Source organism: Pezoporus flaviventris, unplaced genomic scaffold (genome assembly GCF_033815535.1).
Source record: "Pezoporus flaviventris isolate CSIRO_AGI_PZ_B2104156 unplaced genomic scaffold, CSIRO_AGI_Pfla_v1 ptg000045l, whole genome shotgun sequence".
Classification (NCBI taxonomy): domain Eukaryota; kingdom Metazoa; phylum Chordata; class Aves; order Psittaciformes; family Psittacidae; genus Pezoporus; species Pezoporus flaviventris.
This window is the reverse complement of record NW_026892593.1, coordinates 17,119,052-17,139,319: the sequence shown is the minus strand read 5'-3', so window position 1 is coordinate 17,139,319 and position 20,268 is coordinate 17,119,052. Positions and strand designations below refer to the sequence as shown.

The following is a 20,268-nucleotide window of genomic DNA, read 5'->3' as shown; positions in this document are numbered from 1 at the left end:
GGAGAGGCCACTTGCAGGATGGGGAGGTTGTTTATGGTTGTCCTGCCTCTACTGGGTTATTGACCTCTCCTGATGCTCTTAACTGCTTGACATGACCTTGGTGGTCTTTATCTTTTTGTCCTAAGGGAGTATTTTGATTTGAAAGGCAGAAATTGTGTCATATGAAAGGTGGGAGCAGTTAAGTGCATTCAGATTGTTGTGGGGCAGGATAAGAGCTAAATGTAGTCTAATGGCAGTAATCTTCCTTCTGTCATCTGTGGGTTATGGAGGGAAGAAGCTTCCCCTGAAAAGCAGCTGAGGGAAGACTGATTCCTCCTCCAGAAAGTGATCTGTGGCAGGACTCTCTCTGTCAACCCAGTGGAGAGAGAAGAAACAGGAAAATCACCTTCTTATACTGAATTTAGCTTGTGTGAGCATCCCCCTACCCACCTGCTCTGTTTGCGCTCATGATTTCTGTCAGCTTTAAAGAAGAACCTCCCTATGACATCTAAGTACTTTTGATATCAGGTCAGTCTGCAAGAGCCTCCAGTTATCAGAAGACCTGTGATAGTTATGTGTATTCCTTTAGTTCAAGCAGTCCATTTTGACTGGCCAGCTGGCCAAACCCATACCATGAAAGACCAGTTCCTTATGGTGCTCTATGCAAAATACTGAAAAAGAGCTACAAGCAGAAGCTAAAAGGAAAAAACAAAGCCAAACAAAACCAGGAAGCCTCATGGCAGATGGTACCACCTGTGTCCATCTAAACCTAGCCAAAGCAGTGTGCCATTTAAGTAGAGAAACCTGGAAAATCTGATGACTCGGTCTGAATAAACAGGGAGACAGTGAGTGTGATTTCTGGCTCACATCCCACGCATCTTATGAAAAAAGCTTCCTATTTTATCACACAGAAAATTGAGTACAGTTTGGTAGCATCATTCTCTGGCACAGCTGATTACCAACTACAGACTAAAATGCCTGGTGTACCCATGTGAGAACTGACACATAAGCAGTCTGATGATTCTCTGACGGTTCCTGGGTTATGGTTGAACCAGTTTTCCCAATAAATAAATTTCTAATGTTATTAGCAGGGCACATACCTTTATTACTGGGAGCATAACAGTCAGGGCTGACATCATTCTATTCTTTTTCTAGGCTCAGCCACATACTAATTTCCATGCACTTCAGTTGTTGCAGCTGCAAAGTTGAGATGTGAACCAACTGTGGAAGACGTGCCTAAGTCACTGTTCAGCAATGTTTGCAAAAATATCCTAAAAAAAGAGAGGGAACATGGATGTATAAAGGGAACTCCTCAGTGGGATGAAATCTTGTTTCCTTGCTGACTACCTCAACCTGCTTCCTTCTTGGCTCTTGTTGACAATATCATAATCTTTCACATCCCTTTGCACTTCCTTTTACTTCTGTGTTTCCTTTTCCTTTACATGCTTAAGTTGTGCCAGATCTGTTCTTTCCTTTCTCAGTAAGACATACAAAGAAATCTGCCCTTTCCCTTGGCCCTGAAGTCTGACGGTTTTTCTGTCCATCTCTTGGCTTGTCTGCTTTACTTACCCACTCCTCCTATGACTTCCCTCAATCCCAGCCCAAGCCTGCACTCTTCAGTTAGGCCTTATCAAGCAGCTAGGGTATAAATATCTCACCCCAGCTCTTCTCCCATGTCCCTCATCTCATGATTTTGCTGAGTATCCTGTTTCATCCTCCTGTTTCATCCACCTGGTGAGGGTGCAGGGTCCCTCAAACAGCTTTTCCCTGGGAAGGGATGAATGTACATAGTCTTAAAGAATGTGTTACCCCAGCAACTGGATATGGGGAATCCCATTGGCAGTTAATATTAAATCCCATTGGTCATTAATAAAATAAACTTGGTTTAGTGCTGGGCTACCTCAGTGAACCCAAAGGGAAAAGAAAAGCCCTGCTGATGTTTGTGTCTTACTTCCCTAGGGAGCCAATGTTATGCAAGTCTCAGCTGAGATGAGATGGCTTTGGAGAAAAGGTGGTTTTGCCAGGTGTTTGGGTTTCCCTCCCCTGGGACCTGCCGTGTGGTGATATCTTAGTGCGTGTACAGTATTCACTGCAAACTCTTTGAGTGGGCATCACATGTGTTGCTAAAAAGTAACTGGGAAATGACTGTATGTAAGAAACAGCAGCATTCAGCACGCACTACATCTACTGACTGGGATATTTTTCAAGGACAGTTGTCATCTTCACATCTTTACAATCTACATGAACCCTTTTTTATCACTTTTTGGCATATACAGTGATGTTAAGGAGTAGCAGATGGTATTTTATCCTTCCCTAGAGGGACAGACACTGTTTCCCTTCTATTCTTAAATGTTTGATTGTGGGAGGTGCTGAGTACTGCCATTGATATTAGTGCGATCAAGCTCTAGCTAGAAAAGAGCCAAATCATACAATACCCCATCTGTAATGCCAGCCATTATCTCTCGTAATATATCAGTTGAGCTTTTAGTTCTTCACTAATTAGTTGTACATCTGTGAGCAACTGTCCATCTGATTTATTATCCAAGCAGCTATTGAAATACAGAACATTGCCCAATTTAGCCTCAGGATTGAAAGTTATGGTGTGCTAAAGTTGTGTTTAAAATGTAATAAAATGGACTATATATAAACAAATTACAAGTTTATGGGACACTACAGATGATCTTCAATCAATATTTTAAAGTTCATAAAATTAAGGTGATTGAGCATAGCTTAATGCATATGAATATCTTTTTAATTGCTGCCTTCTTTTATTTAGTAAGAAGATTAAACACTGTCCTGGAGAATAACTTGAGTGTAGTGAGGAAGACTTAGCGGAAAAGTGAATGTAAGTATTTTGCAGCATGTGTCTATTATTTATGTTTGCAAACCATTGACATTGGTGATATTATAAATGATGCTAAATTGGCAGCCTAATTTACCAAAAAGACCACTTTTAGTATGGCAAGAATGCTGAGTCTGATCATGGTGCATATGTGTGTGAGGTAAAAAATGTCTATTATGTGGTTTTCAGTATAGGTCTGTAGGTTATATATACTTAAATGCTTTTAACAGGGCCACATGCTGTTAGCTATTTGCATGCTTATGAACTGCTTGCAGGAAAAATGTCAACATGAAGTTGCCACTAAGTGCCCTTAAAAGAAAAAAAACCCACCGCTACCCCCATATAAATACTCATGGGGATCCTTAAATTCTGTAATGTGGACACATTTTCCATTTCTAGAGGAATTTAGTCTAACTTCAAATAATGCAGCCAGTTTATAGTATTTTTCTGTATATTCACCCCAAAGATGTGAGTTTATCGTAGAAGAAGATTGCACTGTGGATTGGCAATTCAATTTAGAGTGAAATACAGTGGCTGCAAGTTCCAGGCTAAGTGCATCATTGCTCACTTGAGGTCACTTTTTCAAAACTGGAGTCAATAGTTCTCTAACAATAAGAGCTTTGGTTCATTTTCTAGACCCTTTTGAAACTATTACTTTGCTGGTGAATACACCGTTATTTTTCTTAAAGTAACAGCTTTCCCGGCCTGTGTTTCGTAATAATGTGAACTCCCTAGCTGTCTGCACGAACATATTTATATGTAGGTACATATTTGTGTGTGAAGCAAAGCTGTATCTCTACAAGTCATACCCCAGGAGGCTTTGAGCAGCTCTGGTGCGCAGGCTAGCATTAATCATCAACTTCAAGCTGCCACGGATTCATTCCAGGATTTTTTCATATCACATTTTTCCCACGATCTCACCTGCCATTTTCCAGAGCATGCCTGATGAGTTTGGAAGCCGCCAACTAAGCCTTTCCAAATGCTGGATAAAGTACAGAATTCATGACTTCGATGTCAAATAGGGCAGTGATTCTGTCTTAAATTTCTAACAAGCTGGGGCAGTTTTAATTTTAGCCTTTGGACTTTTATAAACTTGTCTTCTAAAATTACTAACTGACCAATAGTAGTGAAACAGTGTGATACTGCAGGAACATTGTGAAATGCTGTCTGGTTATATAGAGTTGCCTAGTGATACAGGGTTGCTTGAAATGGAGATCCTCAGATCTGACAACACTGAACCTAAGCTAAAGGTTTAGAGACAAGGCTGTGCATTGACTCTCCATGTTTGGCCCGGTTTGAAACCTATATAGGCCTGTAAGATACAAAATGAAATCCTTAAAGGCTTCTGGTGTGTATTGAACAAAACAAAGTTTGAAGGCATTTACTGGCACCTTTCACTTAGGTTGCTTCATGGTCCTAAAAGTGCATCTCATTTGATCTTGTTCAGGCCAGTGGCACTTCTTGAACAGTTACACATGGGTGTGATGAGTTTGTACACATGAAAGTTTTTGTTGAGTTACTTTCACGTTATTTTCACCAACCTGATCTTCAGTTGTTTCTCCTGGGAATCTTGGGAAGAAGCACTGTTGTCTTTAGTTCCCTTTTTTTATTTTGTAAAATCAGCAGAGTATTTGGGATTTTTTTGTAGGTTTTTTAGTGCTTGTTTAGCAGGAAAGTGCTGTTTGAGTATGGGTTGAATTGTAAAAGATATCTCTCCAATTAAAATGCCATTTCATATATGTACGTATGTGAAAACAGATAAAAGACTTGAGGTAGAGCTGTATTTCAGGGAGCAGTGGACTGTTGACAGTGTGACTATTAGGTGGTCGTGAAATTGGCAGGAGAATGAATACTTCCCTGTGGAGAGATGGATACTAGCACTTTGTCCCTGATGTTAAAATAAATATGAACTGCAGTAGACGTTACTTTTCTGATAATTTTGTGCATGTTTAGACTGAGCTTTTAAACGGAAACCTTCTTTTTGATCTGGCTCTTGCAGCTATCTGACATTAGTCTATGAAGATGCTGATTAGACTTCTAGGATTATAAAGTATTTGCTGAAAAACAGAAATCATCCCAGAAATGTCCACCTTAGTTTCATGATCCAGCCCAGTATCATAAAATTGTTATTTACAAGAACTTGGCTCCTGTATAGTAAATGCTATAAATAATTCTCAGCAGCGTTTGGATATGATTCTATGATAGCACGGTAAATAAGGCATAGAGTCACACTGAGTGAGAGAAAAATAAATATTGAAGAGTTGCTAGTTCATTAAGTAATGCCTATGCTGTGCAATAAATGAGGCAAGGGAAACAGGGAAAAGGTCTCCCATCATAGAGACTATTGTGAAAGATTTGCATAAGAATCTTTAATATTTTCTATACATGACAGTCAATTGAGTTGGACACCCTAGAGTTACCTCTGAGACTCATCTTTAGATCCATAGGACTTAAGTCACCAAAGCATCAGGTAACATTTGTTCGGTATCTGCTGCATGTCTTGGTGAGAACAAGACGTGGGCTTTGCAAAAAGTTCTTATGGAATTTGTGCTGTCATCATCATGAGACCCTAAAGGGCTTTCAGCAGGACTGCACAGGGGGTGCATCTGTCTTCATGCCTGCGCCTTCTGGCATCTCTTCCAGTACCTGTGCCCCATCTTTTTTTTCTTTCCCTTTGGCTCCATCTTCCCTGTGTTGTCTGGCTGACAGCAAGGAAAATACTGCAGCTCCAGGAAAGATGATAACTCTAGATTACCAGAACGAGTAGCCTGGGACACCAGGTCAGGCTGTAACTACCAGGAGTGGCAACCACAGGAAACCCCTCCATAATGATCTCTCAAGAGTGTGCAAGAGCAGCTTATTTGGAGTCTTACACTGCTGTTTTCCCATATGCTATCAAATACAATCTTTTATTTCCCTCTAATCTGGGTTTATATTCACTGGGCCATATAAAGGCCAGATGTCATGCCTTTGCTGCTAGATCTTTGAGACAAGCACGCTCATGGTCAAAGTCCTGCCCTTAGTACTGAGCATGGAATGGCTGGGAGAAAGCTGGGTCCATAGGCCAGCCTTGGCTCTACATCTTTCTTTGGCAGCAGCCAACATATGTGACCTATCTAACAAAAGCATTGCTTAGCTTTGGGCATATTTCATATCGCCGGCTACAGATGAATCTGTAATAGAGTTTTGCCCATATGTTGGCACTTTCCCTCTATGGAGAAATGAGGCTATGCTTTACCAGTAGGTGCAGTACTTGAATATCTGCAATGTGTTATAAACTTCTCACACTTCACTTTGAGACCTGCCTTATAAAAAAGAGTAGTAGGTTAGTTATAGAAAGGTGGTTTATTGAGGGGGTGTCCTTTCTCCTTACATTCAGTAACAGTTGACCTAAGTCTACAGGTCTGGCTACAAGACCCGCAGGAGAGAAGATTCTTGCAAGAAAATTTAGAGGTATCCATTGAAAAACAGATCTGCATGTCAGCCTGTCTTTCTTATGTTTCTCTGAAATAGTCTCCTGGGGAATACATAGGAAAACAAACAGTAGATTCTTTACCATTTTAGGAGAGGAATGGATCCAACTTCAAAATACTAGCTATTTTAAATGCAAAACGATCCTTCTTTAATTAATACTTGGCAAAGCATTTTAAATATTAGCTAATTCTCATGGCACACCTGTCAGGTAAGTAAAAATTATATCCATTTATAGCTCAGGAAGCTGAAATACTGCCTAACATCAGCATTTTCTCAAATGCTACCTAGTTAATTCACTGAAATAACTAGTCTAATTCTCAGAGGTTCTGCATATTCTTAGTTGTCCTAAATTATACTTGGAGCTCAAGAGTATTTACACTTTGAAACTGAGTGCAAGTATTTTGGTACAGAAATGCTGAACCCAAGGCATCCACACTTGAGGCTTTTCCCAGACTTAGGCATCCCTACAAGGTCTAGAGCTGGAACTTGAATGTAGTTGATTCCCAGGCTGGATTCGGGGTCCTGCACTGCCCAGCTCTCAGAGCTTAAGGCAAAGGGTTGTTTCTCAGAGGAGCTGCAAGAGGTATGAGATATGGATGGGTTTGGGAGGGTCAGGCTTTAGAGATTTTTTTGCAGGAAGGTGTGTGTAGAAGGGGTGCATAGAGAGGGAAGTGCACAAAGTGGGAAGAAACATTGTGTATGATGGCAGTTAATTTTTCTGCCTCCTCCCGTTGCTCCCATTAGAGATGCAGGTTATTTCTTGTTATTTCTGTCATGGCTCTTTCTCCTTTTGTTAAAGCGTCAGCAGAGTGGTATAATTGGGCTGGAAGACAAATTTTTTGCTGCCCTGTTGAGCAACAACTGAAAGGAGAGGGGATTTTGTACAAGTGCTGTCTTTCCTTCAGTATGCAGTGCAACTTGTTTCCAAGTGGTGTTTTAGTTGGAGCAGTGGTGGTGTTAAAGTGCCCTGCTTTGTCTGTGCAAACAGTTTTTGTAACCTGTTTGCTCCGTTTGCTGTGGCAATGCCCAGCCCTGAATACAGTACAGAACCTAAGGATGGCGTCACTCCGTCCCAGTCTGTTCTCCTTGCAGGAGCAGGTGGGAACAGACAAAACCCCAGCCAAAGGCCATCGATGGATTGGCACGTAAAGGAGGGAAAAGCCTAGGCTACAGAAAGGGCTCTCAGTGATTGAACAGCCTGGAGCAGGCATGCAGGGCTGAATTAGGAGCTGGAATTGTTTGGCTTTCAAATTCAGAGGACTTGTTTGCTGTCTTGGCCCTGCTCAGAGTGAATAACTGCTACTGCTAATCACAAAGCCCAAAACAGAGTGAAGGATTCAAACCAGAAAATGATGACTCACCCTCCCTTCTCCCCCCTCCCCAGTTACAGTCCCCTCTAAACCACTTTACCTCACCAAAGCCCTAGTGGCTTTTCACTTATAAATAATCATGTGTTTGAAATGTTAAAATGTGTAGGCAGGGATTAAAAGGATATGTGATGTTCCAGCATTAAAACAGTGCAGACTTCTGCAAGGGAATTGTGAAGGAAAATTAAAATGTAGTTATTTTTGGCAAGGTCTGCTGCATCCTGGGGAGATGAAGAGAGGCAAAAAAGCAGTTTACCTAAGCCTAGTGAAACAGAGTAGAAAAGCTGGGTGCAGTAAAATAGGGTTTCACATCAGTTCTTTGTTCTATTAGAGCCAGATTTGAAGTTTTGGGGTTATCTCAATCGGGGGGAAGAGCAGGGAGGAGATGCGCTGAGAAATTCCTTTTGAAGCTATCAATCTAACCTGCCCTCCTTTTCCTCCTGTAAAGGCTGGTGAATACAACTGCTTGGTTGGTGCTCACACTGTAACAGGTTTCTTCCTTCTCCTAATCCATGGTGGGACTGAGAGGCAGATGGACCCCCGTAACACTCTCAGCTCAGTATGTCAGCCCACAGGATTTTACAGAATAAGCAGGTTGTGGTGCCCATTTGGGGTATTAGTCTGTATTCTCACAGAAGTTAGAATATTGGCACTGAGTTTCTTGTTGTGTCTGGCAATAAAAATTGACAATTGTCCGTGCTTAGAAAAAGAAGTGCATTACAGACTTAGAGGGAACTGTTGTAAATCAGTTGTGAGCATCAACTCTAGCATTGATTTCAGGGTTTTAATATGATTTTTAGTGTCATTCTCAGATGCTTTGTTAGCTTTGTCTCCATAAACCTTTGATTCCTGGCCAAAGTGAGGCTTTTCATGGGACTGCCAATGCTGGAGTCAGGGAAATCGGCCTCCTTGCCCCGCTTCACACAGTACCAGTGTGAACAGGCACAGATAAGGGTACTGTTCTGCCTCTTTTCTTGCTCATGATCTTTCTGCTATGTGCTGTTGGCAACTATGCCAGCAGCAACTGTGCAATTACTAATAAACGTACAATTTTAGGAGGCCCCCATTCATTTCAGGTCTAATTAATTTTTGACATACACTCTGAGCCTACAGCCTAGCTGAAGTGGTGTCATGGGTCTCTCTATAGCTAGCAGTTTGAGGACCTCTGCTCCGTTCCTGCCCTGCATCCTCTTGCTTCAGGGTAGCAGTGATGTTGTTTAAGCAGTTGTCTTTGGTGAGCTGGTATGTTGCTTTGCTAAATGGAAATGGTTTGTATTAGTGTGCCGATTTGTATGGAATATGCCACCTCCACTGTTCTTAACCTTTGCTGTTACTTTTGTTCTAGCAAATATGGAAAACTGCCCTATCCTCTCAGGGTATTACTTTTTTAATGCTGTTTGCATGAACCTGTTTATAAGCCCAGCTTGTGTCCTTGTTTTGTTTTTCTCCCTGCTTTAATGCATTTAAGTGTATTAGTTGAGAAATATCTCTATAATAATCTTTAGGTCAATTAATCTTACATTTAATTAAAGGATTTAACAAGGATAAACGTAAGAATTAAATACTTGTCTGCTTAATACTTTTTTAGGGCTAAATTCAAGGCAAGCCTCAACCTTATTTGATTGAGTTAATGCAGTACATGCAAAAGACATTCTATTTAAAAGTAGCTGTTCTTTTGGACAGCTAAACAATAGTCTAGTGTCCTGGTACTGCAGCACTCAATCTGATCAAGCACAATGTCATGTAGTAATGTCAAGACGTAAACACATCTAGTTTTAGGTAGGAAATTTCTCACTGTCAGTCAGTAAGCCAATGACTTCACAAACAGAAGTCTTTCAGGGATACACAAAATACAGTCTTGTTTACCCTTGCAGGTTTTCCTTACAATTGCATCAGTTTAATTTGTGACTAGTTAAATGCATTGTATTAAATTACAGTTCCTGGAAATTTCTGAGTTTGTGAAACATCACAGCTCTTGTGTTTATACACAGCTAGGGTTTTCTTTACAATGTGTCTGGAAGTTTCCAGACAACCAAAGGGACCTGCCACAGTTTGCTTCAAAGCTAGATCTATGTTTTCAAAAAGCATGGGGTTTAGAGCTTGTGCTTTTGTTCTTGTTGTTGTTGTTTTGAACCTGGAGAAAGAGTGATTGTGCTGGTTGCACGGAGGAAGCATAAGGTGGGCATTGCTCTGAGAGCTCTGGCTAGCTATTTTTCATATATAAAGAGAGCTGTGACTAACTCTATTTTTAAAAAATACAGTATTTGTTTCCCTCATGTGGGAATGATGACTTCACAAATCATAGTACCTGTTACAGGCAATGTTATGAGGATTTGCACTTTGACGTCCTCTTCTTACCTTCCTTTCTTGAGGTGTTTTCTGCTGAGAACCTCTTGCTGCATGTCAGAGAAGTCCCGAGGACACCACAGGGGATGCCAGAGGACCCTCACTAAGAACAGAAAGCTGGGACACAGTTTTGACTTTGGCATCCTCTGAATCAGTTCCACATCCAAAAGTCTTCAGGTTAGGCTACAGGCCATTTGGCTCTTCAGGGTACTCAGAGGGCGAAAAAAAGGTCACAATACCTTTTCCAATGTAGTGAGCAGAAACATGTAGTACAGCTGATGTCAGGGGTGGTGGAGCAGCTTCCTGAAGTCCTTTAGCACTTCTTACAGTCAGCATCTTTAGAAAGCATGAGCTATATCCTTCTGTACGGGAGAAATTGTCTACTTTGGTCTCAGCTCTGTAGTGGCATTGACTGCCAGCGTTCATCAGAGGTATCCAGAAATGGAGTGACTGTAGAGAGGTCTGCTTGGTCACAAAGCCAAGGAGATCCTGTTAAAAGGCCAGGGTGGTGCTAGGAAAGGAAGGTCTGTGTGGTCAGTAACCCAGGCATAAGCTGATCCATTGCATTCCCAGGTTTTTCATACCCTTGGGTGAACTTATATCAAGCCGTCCATCCATATGTGAATTCTTTGGTTGATTGACTTGAAAGATATATTGGATAGCATTTTTTATAGTGGTCCAAGCTGCAGGATATGGATTTTATCTGTTGTATAAATATTTGTGGTGCTGCCCTGGGTTTGCTTTGCCGGATGCGTATGCTTCCTTATTGAGTTGCGCCACATGGGAATGTTCTACCTGTTCATGATTACAGATGTTGCCTAAAGGAGCTCTATGCAAAGAAGTTATCTCTCCTAAGGGAGGTTTATGTGAGCAAAGCATTTACAGCTGGGGGGCATGCTATGCTGAGAGAAACTGGTTTTCAAAAATATGTCTTTGAAGTATATATAGGACCAGGAGGAAAAGAACAAGTAAATAATGTAGATGGGGAATGGAAATAAAAAGAAATAAAGAAAGGAAGATGTTCCAAATACATCTATTTTACAAAACTTGAGCAAAATTAAATAAGCTAACATTAGTGTAAGCAAATGTGGTACCCTGAAAATAGTTATCCTATAGGAAAGCTGGTGTTTATTCTCACGAAGGAAGAATGAGCAGAGATAACATCCTCTCACAGCAAGCCTATCTGTCTGTTGTCTTTAGCAAGGCGAGAGGCAGAATTTCTTTTTTTCAGTTGTAGGAAACCTACTGAAGGTGTTTTACCTAAGTTGTGTCAGGACAAGTTTATACAGTTATGTTATTGGGTACCAGTCCATGCTATTGTTGAACAAGGTGGGTTGGTTCCCCCATCTCCCCTAGCTGCTTGATTCTGCCACTTTCATGGGTGGCGTAAGTATGCGTGCAGCCAAATCTGAAGCCTAAGCAAGAGCTGAAAACTAACCTGGCCAGGAGCTGAAAAATGGGTAGTTCCTGCCGTAACAGCTCCATGAGAGTCTTCTCACCACCCCTTGCATGCCCAAAGCAGGGACTTTCCTTTTCAGAGCAAGGGACTACTGCACTTAGACACAGCATAGATTCTCTCTAGTGATGCACTAGGTATCAACTTTTTTGCCCAGCTGTTAGGCAAAGTGTAGCATTTACCCAAAATCTTTCTTTTAAATTAGTAGCAGGACAACCTGTAGAGGGAGGGGCAAGCTGCTTGTTGTCAGATTCACTTGATAAAACTGAAACTCTGACCCTGTGGGACGGTAGAGGAAAAAGGAAGTGTCCCAAGTGGGGTATTAGGCTTGCTGTGATCTCCTTCACATGTCTGTTAAGCAGCTGCAAAAGCCTTCCCTGTAACTCCAATTGCTGAATAACTGGGGAGAGGAAAGGGAAGGGGCAAGGGGGGAGGAGGCACATTTGATGTTTTATGATGTTTTTGAGGCAAGGATTTCTGCAGTGATGCTCCTTGTCTTGTTCTGCCAACTCCTTTACTGAAGTTGAACTATATTTATTGTCTTCAGCATTCATCTAATACATCTAACATTCTCGGGCAAGGTAAATATCTGACATCCCCTGTGTAGTTAATTCTTCCCCATGCTTTAAAGATTTGTGGTATCCTTGTAAAATATTGTCATACAAGTAGTGGGTGGGAGAGTACATGCTGTTACAGTAAGGAAAATAGAGCCTTTTAAGTAAATTCCCTAAGCAGCTGCACATTACAGCATACAGCTACGTTTTCTGGTGTGGTTGGAATTGTACTACGGTCTCAATTTTCCATTCACTGGCCTTGAAAAAGGCATAAGCATCTGAGAGACAGAAATCAGTACAAATTGATCTCATAAGTGCAAATTTTATGAGAATTCTTGTCTGACAGTGGGTGAGTGATCTTGGTAAGTTAGATTGCAAAATTATTTTATTCACAAGTTTGCTTTCATTATGGGTGAAATATGCAAAATAATATCTAAATAAAGACTAAGTTAAGCTGTTAAATGCTGGTTCCGTGAATCAGACATTTTATGGTTTGTGCTTTGATTTGAAGGCTGTCTGTCAGGCTTCATCTTTATTTGTGGTAAATAAAACCTCTTCCCTGAAGGGATCAAGGTATGAACTCATAGGAACCATAATATTATTGCCTACCACAATCAGTGATTTTGTAGGGATCTCGTTAAAGTTCAAATTCTTTCCCTGCAATTGAGTAGAAATACCAGTATATGCTGGAAATAAATCAGTCACTGTTAGAGGGGATCAAGAAAGATTAAAATACAGGGAGGCTGCTCAAGGCAGGTGTCAGCATCTTTTGAGAGAGAAGGAGCTAAAGATGGAAAGATAAATACCAAAGACTGTAGTTGCATCTCTCCCTCAGCCCTTCCTCCAGCCAGAAGTTGTTCATTCTGTGCTAGTTTGAAAACTAGAGAGGTGACAGCCTGGGGAAGCACAAAGAATTCACTCAATGAGTGGGTAGCAAAGAAAGATTAACTGAAGGACCCAAGTGAGGAGAGGCACATGTGCTGAGTAAACTCTTGGGCATCATGCAAATGGATACTCAAGCAATATACTCCACGTGACCCTATGTCCATAGTCAACAGGACTGTGCAAACATGAATATGCTGAAGAAACCAAAGCTCTGTAAGCTTCCTGTCAGCAGGTGACCTTCCACGGTGATGAGCGTCAGGCACTAGTCCAAAGGCAGCAAGTAAAGTGTTGCCCGTGGTCATAAGCAACACCACATCAAATTTTGTGGGCAGGGAAAGAACAAGAATCTGAAGTGATTTTTGCTGTACCAAACCTGAAAGCTTTGATGGAAGTTAAAGCAGATCTGACTGAAAAGCTCTGCTCATCTGGGAGGCGGCAGCTTTCCATAACACGATGAAGTTTTTATGTGAGGGTCTAATAGATGATGATGTGGAGAGGACTAACAAAGTCTGTTGTAACAGTAATAAGAAGCTAAGGTAGGAACATAGAGAATATAATTTATTTTGGGAAAAGAAACTACCATGCACAAGTAGCTGAGCATCAAGCTGTGTGGAGCTAAGTGAGCTCAGAGCTTTTAGGCACAAAAGGGCCTGGCATTGTTTGATAATAAGCTCTGACTGAAACATGCTACCTAATGGCAAAACATTGATTGACTCTCATTTAGTATTATTTCTGGACTGTGGCATATCTGACATGCCCCAGATTTTCAATTTTGGTGTCTCTTCTTGCTGGTTTATCTCTGTACGGCCATGATAACACAGCACTTTTGTAGGGCGGGAGTGAAAGCACCATACAACAGGTTTATCAACTATACATCAAGATTGTACACTGCTCGATAGAGTGTTGTTTTCATGTTCACACAAATGCAATTCCCTTTTGTTGAGAATGCAGTAAGAGTATAACTGCCATAAGGACCAACAGATGATGTAAAGTATTTGGTGAAAATTTAAATTGCTCAAATAGTTAAGAATTGTTGTATTAACTGTTTTCATGGAATAATGAAATGTAATGTTCTAAAAAGTGAATATCAGATTCTAGCTATCTAGTGATCTGTTCCTGCTCTACAGCGTTATATTATTAAAGGCATCTCTTTTTATCTGCTTATTTATCCCTTATTCTCTGTCCTTACTGCACAAATCTGGATTTTCACAGTACAGAGGCTGAGGATTTACCCGCTGCCAAATAGTGATCCACGAGCTGAGTCAGGGTTAGAAATTCTTGGGTTTATTCCATAGACCATCCTGGTGTAGAGTTGGGACTATGAAGACTGCGCTTCTTTACTGCAGACAGATCAGTTCTATAAATAACTATTTTCTGAGAGCTTCTGTATGAAAGTGTGTATGTATGCTTATTACATACAATTTCCCTGTTGCTTTTTCTTGGGTGTCATTTCTTTGTCCTGCTTTGGTTCCCTCTGAGTTTTGAGCTGAGCTCTCAGGGGATGAGCGTGCTGGAGATCACCATGGCAACACTCCAAAAAATGCACAGTGCAGGCGCCAGGCTTTGCTGCCGTTATCCCCGAGAGAGCTCTGATGATCTGTGGACTTGCAGACTTATTTGGGAGCTACAAGGGGAGGCTGAGTTGGTGGCTGAGAGCTGGGGAAACCGTACCTGTTAAAAGCGTTTCCTATGTAAATTGTGGGGCTCTGGATATTGTTTGTTGATGTATAGCACTAGCATCCAGCATTTTCATAGCTTACTGCTGAGATTTCCCTTAGCATACTGTAAACCCTCTTTTTTTTTTGTTCCACAGAATTCTAACACTAGTCTCTTGCATCTTAGCTCTCCCCATTTTCACTCAAGACTACTATGGGAGCCATGGTAAAAGCTTAAAGATGCTTGATGATAAAACATGTCATAAAGATTATGATGCAGATTTTAAGAGTATCCCTGCTGTTCCCAAATCTTTTTTTCAGGAGAAAAAGAAAACATTCAAGCAAGAGCTATTTTATAGATGAATATTTCACGGCAGTGGTTGGGAGAGAATGGGTTCTCTGCAGCAGCAGGAAATAATGGAAACTGGATAAAAGTGTTTGCCTTCTCAGACAAGAATTAGGGACTCCAGGCTGTGTTCTGACAGGGGAAATATGACATTGAAGTCTTGTTTTACATCATTGAAGTATCACATATCCTGGTACATGGCGGGGGTAAAGGGGGGATGTTTGTGGGTTTTCCGGCCAACCGGGCATAAGGCTACACCACCAGAAGGACACGGGCTCATAATGCTCAAAGCAGTGACTAGTTCAAGCATGATCAGCAGCCTTGAATAAGGTGCCTCCACTTCCATGGGAGCAAAATATGTGAACAAGCAGGACGCAAAGCAGGAATGTTAAAAATAGGTGGCAAGGAATTCTTGGGAGAAAAATGTATTTGAAGCCTTCCTTTCTAGGGGTTTTCACAGTCCAATTTGTGGATGCATAGAGGTCAGTACTCAAGTTAAACTGAAAGGAGCTCAGATTGCCACTCTGAAAATGGGAATTCATCATTGCATTCATCAGTGGGTAAAATGCCCGAGCTGGTCCTGTGCCAGGAGCCCAGATCACACAGGCAACTCCATGCCCTAAAAGTCAGGTTTCCCTCAGTCTGTTCCAATAAATATAGAAGCATTTCTTGTAAGCACTGGATCAGGGAGCCCTGCTTCAGGCAAAGACATCTGGTAGCAAAGCATTAGAGATGGGTGTAGGTGCACTCAACAGCCTGAATTGAGATTTCTCAACAGAGCTACTGTATGAACACTGCAGTTATCCATGTGTTCACATCCTCCACTTCCTCCAGCCAAGGGTGTGCATTTCTTCCTGAATATAGATATCTGCATCTAAGTGCAGAGATCCCCATTGCTGTGTTTAAGTGCTTGAAATCTGGATTCAGTTTCTACTGGAGTTAAGTATAATAATGTTTAATCTGAGGTTGTCAGACAAGTTTGAGCACGAGAAAAAGAGCAGGGCTGCTGAGTGCCGACAGGGTAAAGGTAGTTCAACTTCTGTAGAATCCAGAATTTGGGGGATTTTGTGGGAAAAAGTAGGAAACTAATAGTATACATAGCCAAAAGTTATCAGAACTGCACTCTGGTATGGCAAACCTTAGGAAAGCTACTTCCATTTTTTGTCATTATAGGGCTAAGAATGGTTTATTTCAACTAACTGTTAACATGGAATAAATTGTCCAATTTCCCTCCAAGGCAAATTAATTAAATAAACTCACACATGCCTTTTTGAAAAAAGCAGTAAAATTATAAGTGATGCCACATATTTTAACCTATTCATAGAGAACAGAACTTCAGCAGATCAAGAGGTGTTAAAACATTCCTGTAAATGCTGGCCAAAGAGTCCAGCACTCTTTAAGACTAACTGAAGAGAAACAAAGTTCATGGATTATTATGGTTTTGGTGTTTAAAGTTCAAATTTTTAAAATAGGACTGAAAAAAAAACAATTTGTGCATTTTGCAAGAATTTCATTTCCAAGTTTTCATTGAGATAAGACATTTTAAAACAATGCTAAACAAAAAGTACTTACTGGTGGTGATGTGGTTCTAAGCAGCCCCTGAACTCCAAATGCAGTTGGCAGGGATGCCATAAGTCAAGAAATGTTTTACCCAAGCCCTATTTTGTAACTGTAACTCTAGGAGAAAAGTATGGAGGTTATGTAGGTGACCTCTCTGACAGAATGCATAATGAAACAGGATAAAATGATTTGGAGCTCATGGAATCTGAACATGAACAAAGTTTTAAGAACTGCTGACTTCCTACTACAACTTCTAGCATCAGCATTAATCAAATCCAATGTATTTATCTTCCTCTGCCATTCAGACTAAAATTAGATTGTTTACTTTTCTAAGCAAGCTAATGGAATGGTTATTTACTGCTTACTTCTACCAGGCAGAAAAAACCTAGTAGAGAACCAACTTGTTTCTTTCACCTCTGAAGTACAATTATTAGAATAGTGGTAAGACTACTGTCATTTTATAGAAAAGTTTCTCCTAGATGAGAAAGTGAGACATTTAGCTCAAAGGGACTTCTGATTCCTTTCCTGTGCTGAGATGTATAGCTCTCTTGAGGCATGCAGTACTTGATTCTGCTGGTTCTTGAGGGCTCTGCAGAGAAAAGAGAGCAAAAATATCTTCAGAAGCTTTCCCAGAAGACCTGGTTTTGGTGCTGACCAGGATTAATGCCCTGTGTTGTTATAAGTCCATTTGTTCCTAAAAATGTAAATGTCTTATCCTTGAGGTTCTTGCCTAACTCATTATTTGAATGTGTCTTGACTTTGATGTGGAAAAGCAATTTCTGTCGTGTATGAAAGCTATTGGAAAAATACATTTTGCAGCTCATTTAGTGAAAGAATTCTTCAGTTCAGCCCCGTTTCCCTACCTCAGCCCTGTTGTTCCTAACGATGCATTCACCTAGCAAATCCATGCCTTGAAGAGAATAATGCAGTAGGTAACACTTTTAATCAGTATAGGAAATATGAAACAGTAGGGAATGAATTTCCAACTGTGCAAGCAAGGAAAAAAAAAGGAAAAATGTGAAAGCTGTTTTTTTACATTTCTTTCTCCTCAGATTGGTCATACCTATGGGGCTTTTATGGTGCCACAGTTGCATACTTATCAATAATTGTTTCCTAATTCTGCTCCGTTTCTCCACTGAAGTAGTATAAAATGTTGAGCTCCATGCAGCCAGTCAATTTTCAAGATCCCATGTGGACAACAGAAACCAGTGTGCTGTTAGTAATCTGTTAAAAGGATAATTTTCCTCTTGTATCGGTGTTTAATTGGACGGAATCTCAAATCTTAATAGTACCTACATTGCCTAAATACCATTCTCCTTGAGGTGTGACAATGGACGGGAAAGAGCTGCTTATTTGAACAGTAACCTTCTCTGTAATTAGTTCAAACCATACCTGAAGGGGGAGAAAAGAAGTTTACCAAAATGATTTGAAGAGTCAGAACTGGACTTCTTTTTGTCCACCTTCTTGTGGCAGCTGTTTGTGCATACTGGGGTGTCATTAGGTAACGTGTAAACTGAACATGTGTTTGGGGAAAGCTAGTACCAAGGAGCGTTTCAGCAGGGGTGAGGGATGTGGTGGTTGCTTGTCAGTCATGAGCAAGCTGGGTTAGACTGCACACCTTGTACTGGGCTGTTTTCTGTGTTCGAATCCCACTTAGGCCTCTGGGTCTTCCACAATATAAAAACAGTGGTTGTCTGAAGCTGTGTAGCCCAGGGCCAGAGCAAAGGCCAGAACCTGGCAGAAGCCAGGGCTGCAGGACAGGCATGGTGTGCTTGCAGCAGCTTCCATCTTTCCTTTGTCTTGCTTCCCTCCTCTGTCCTCAGCATGAGTAGAAAAATTAAAAATCTTATATATTTGTGTTCAGTGTATAAGGAGGAAGGTTGTGAGAAGGGGAAGGGTTCAACCTTTGGAGGCATGTGGGAGGCTGGAGGCATAGGGTCAGTGAGTGGTTTTTCAGTTTGCCAGGAATGGGAATGAAGAGTGGTTTCGGGAGGCTATCGGAAACAAGGAAGCATCATTCAAAATGCAGCCCACCTGGAGTCCTGTGGCCAGCTCTGGGGTTCCCGGTATAGAAGTATATGGACCTGTTAGAGCAGGTCCAGAGGAAGGCCACAAAAATGGTCAGAGGACTGGAACACCTCTCCTAAGAAGAAAGGCTGAGAGTTGGGGTTGTTGAGCCTGGAAGAGGCCCTGGGGAGACCTTAGTGTGGCTTTTCAATATGTAAAGGGGGATTATAAAAAAGATGTAGAAAGACTTTTGTTAGGGCCTGTAGTGACAGGACAAGGGGCACTGGTTAAAGAGGTTATGTTTAGACTGGACAAATGAAGAAATTCTTTTAGAGTGGTGAGACGCTGGAACAGGTTGCTTAGAAAAGTGGATGCCCTGTCCCTGGAAGCGTGCTAAGTCAGATTGGATGAGGGTGTGAGCAACTTCATCTAGTGAATGATACCCCTGCTTATGGCAGGGGGCTGGACTACATTAGGTGATCTTTGAAGGTTCCTTCCAACCCAAAGCATTCCACAATTCTCTAAAGCTGGTGTCCTGTCCAAATAAAGAAAATTAGAAAGGATTTGTCACTCCAGCAGGTTGAATATAAAAGTTTCAATGCAATTAGGTGGGCTAAAAACACTTGAATGACTTACTAGAGTAGGCTAAACTAATACTCAGACCTATGATACTATGACCTCCTTCAGACATGCCAGGAACAAAAAGCTCAGTGTAGGACCAACTGGTGGCTGAGATTTGAAAGGATGCTCAGAGAGGATGAGGCCCTTACAAATATTTCATTCATTCTTGCTGCATCCTGTTCCCTCTGGAAGAGGTCAGGGATTTTTCGTAATGAAGTCCTTTGGGTGGGTGGGATGGGGGAGTACTGGCACAGGCTCACTTGAGAACCTTAGCGGGAAATGACCATGTGGTAAATCTCATGTTTATACGGAAAAAAAATTGAGTTTAAATGCACAAAAAGGAAATGTCTTATTTCTACATTTCCTCTCACTATGATTGTATTATTTGCCATCCTCTTTCTTCTTTCTCTGTCTTCCATTGGAAAAAAAAAAAAAAAAACAACAACAACAAAACAAACAAACAAACAAACAAAAAAAAAACAAAAAAAAACAAAAAAAAGCCCCTGGCAAATAAGCCAGGGACAGTGAAAAACAAATCCTTCCATAAGAAATGGGATTTGTCAATTCCCCAGGGTGAAAGGAAAAAAGATGATGTGAAAGTAGCAACACAGTCCTGATTCCATGTTTACCTATTCTAGGATAAATAGGGTCCAGTTAAGATGTAGGTGATTAGGTCTAAAAAGGAGTGTCTTAGAAAGGCATTTATTTCCAAACACCTTTTTGAAAGAAACAGTCTTGCCCAAGACCTCACCACTGTCACCCACTGTGGTTTGAAGTGAGCACCATACACTTGGATGCTTCATCGCTGGATGCAGTACAGCGCAAAGCTCTTGAAAGCTTCCAGTCATTAAACTTTGCTAAACAGCATCAAGCTTTTTTCAAAGAATGGTACTTCTGCTTCAGGGAGCTGGCCACCATCCAGCTCTAATAATTACCTTCTGCCTTATCTAAATTGCTCTGTTTATTTAATTGGACAAGGTCATATGTCAAAAGATGGTGGGCAGGGTTGCGGATGGTAGGACAATAGGTACTGTGTCACCCGACTCATTCAGGGCTGGGTGAAGCAAGCCCTATGAGCAGATCATAGTGATTTTCTGCAAATCACTCTGAAGCTTGCAAAGCACTCCATAAATCAAATAGAAGTTCCACTAAGTTTAAACAAAGTGTTGTTAATAA

At 41.1% G+C, this 20,268-nt stretch overlaps 1 protein-coding gene across 2 annotated transcripts in view; it reads left to right on the top strand.

The window, feature by feature from the left end:
* The first annotated feature begins 2,755 nt into the window (after nucleotides 1–2,755).
* Nucleotides 2,756–20,268, top strand: part of PLXNB2 (plexin B2) — a 114,618-nt gene continuing 97,105 nt past the window's right edge. Inside the window, exon 1 of one of the 2 annotated variants that reach the window (XM_061467542.1) lies at nucleotides 2,756–2,824. The gene's annotated coding sequence lies outside the window, so the exon portion shown is untranslated. Of the gene's footprint in view, nucleotides 2,825–6,859; nucleotides 6,879–20,268 lie in introns of those variants that run through there. The other variant, XM_061467544.1, reaches the window with a different exon arrangement.